The sequence below is a fragment of the Rhagoletis pomonella genome, unplaced genomic scaffold (assembly GCF_013731165.1).
Source record: "Rhagoletis pomonella isolate Grant_MI unplaced genomic scaffold, Rhpom_1.0 Rhpom_scaffold_00013, whole genome shotgun sequence".
NCBI classification, from domain to species: Eukaryota; Metazoa; Arthropoda; class Insecta; order Diptera; family Tephritidae; genus Rhagoletis; species Rhagoletis pomonella.
In genome coordinates, this window is record NW_023458567.1 from 11,939,135 (window position 1) to 11,940,700 (window position 1,566).

A 1,566-nucleotide genomic window follows, 5' to 3' on the forward strand; every position below is an offset into this window, starting at 1 on the left:
CAACTGCATGAATTTCCACTTTGTGCGCTCCACTTTTTCCGCTGCAACCAAAAAATTTCCACCGTCGCGTTTAATTTTCTTTACTTCTGCACCACCGTTGACATCGGCATCAAATTGTGCTGACAGCTGAACAGCGTTGCCAATAGCATTGCTGGACTTTATTTTGACAAGTGAAAGCCGACAAAAGTTGACACTTGATGAGTTGCCTGATAGTATGGAATAAGTGTGGATTTTAAGTTAAGAATTCGTTTTAAGTAGGTTCTTTCCCTAACAATCCGACCGAATCCGGTAATTGGAGAATAAGCGAAAAGTTTGCTCTCAAAAATGCAACGTGCTCCAGAAGTACGAGAACGCAAAAAACACATTTCGTGCCAAGAATTTGAGAAACAGCCGACTCACTTTGATTTTGTTTTTTATCACTTAAATGCAAACTCTTGGAATTTGAATTTTGGTTTCACAAATTTGATTTTAAGTATACCAAGGCCATTCACTATCATGATTCAATAATAAAAGGTTTGTTCAAAAAACAGTTTTCTCGCTCCCTCTTGACAAAATCGGCTCCCTCAGCAAGGCACTGTGTGTGGGTTCCTGTGTGTGTAGAAAGCTTTTGTAAGGGAGCTAAGGGAGTGTCAAAACTTTAATGTCACTAATGAGCAAACCTTTAATTATACCCTGCAAAAAATTGTGCGACTAATATCTAAAGAGAGTATTCCGAGATTACTCTTAAACGGGTACAATTTTAATGATATGTACGCACTTAGTCAAAGAAATTTCATGAGCGGCGTTGGCTCGCAGAGAGAGTATTCGCCTAACAAAATTGAGCACCCCGGTTCGAATCTCAGCTGGCGCAAATTTTTATTTTTATTTTTTAAAAGTGACTGGTCGCTTTTTATACCCTTTCGGGTATAAAGGTGAACAATTAGTCTCTTCATAGGACATGCTCGAACAAAAGCGAACAGTTCATTCCCGGATTAGTCCCATTTCTTGCAGGGTATTGAATCATGATTCACTATTACTTAGAAGCACCAAGTAAATCGTCGCTGGAATAATGAAATAGTGTAACATGAAAAGTAAAGTTTTGAGAAAAACGAATTGGAAGTTTCTATAAACCATTACAAACCATACGAATACAATTTCAGTTTTCGGGAATAAATTAGTGAGCCAAAGAGATATTTAAGAAAACTAAAGATTTTTCTAATAGATTAAAGGATTGCCTATTCATTGGTCCAATTATCGAATAATAGTGTATGTGGCATTTACACTGTTTCTTTATTCGAGCGACGAAATGCAGGCAACACGTAAACACAAAACAGCTGGTATGCACTTTGACACTTAATCCATTTTTACCCGGAGAAAAAGTTCGGACTGTTTCGGACTGGAGGAAGAAGATACTTACGATCCAATACGTTCCAATTCGCTCTCTATTAGAGCTCTAGATACCCGGGTATCGAGCAATGCGAGTAGCTCGATACTCGCTCGAAACTCGTTCATTGCTCAACTGCTCAAATGTTTGTTCAATATTTTCGAGTTTTTGAACAATTTCATAAACAAAAGAAAATTTGTAAA

The 1,566-nt window shown here is 37.6% G+C and overlaps 2 protein-coding genes across 5 annotated transcripts in view; one reads left to right on the forward strand and one right to left on the reverse strand.

Annotated features, from left to right (window-relative positions):
• LOC118748818 (protein NipSnap-like) overlaps positions 1–171 on the reverse strand; it is a 17,915-nt gene extending 17,744 nt beyond the window's left edge. The window contains exon 1 of the mRNA XM_036483521.1: positions 14–171. The gene's annotated coding sequence lies outside the window, so the exon portion shown is untranslated. The remainder of the gene's footprint in view (positions 1–13) is intronic.
• Positions 1–1,566, forward strand: part of LOC118748808 (protein NipSnap-like) — a 178,322-nt gene that overhangs the window by 170,185 nt on the left and 6,571 nt on the right. The window lies entirely within an intron of this gene.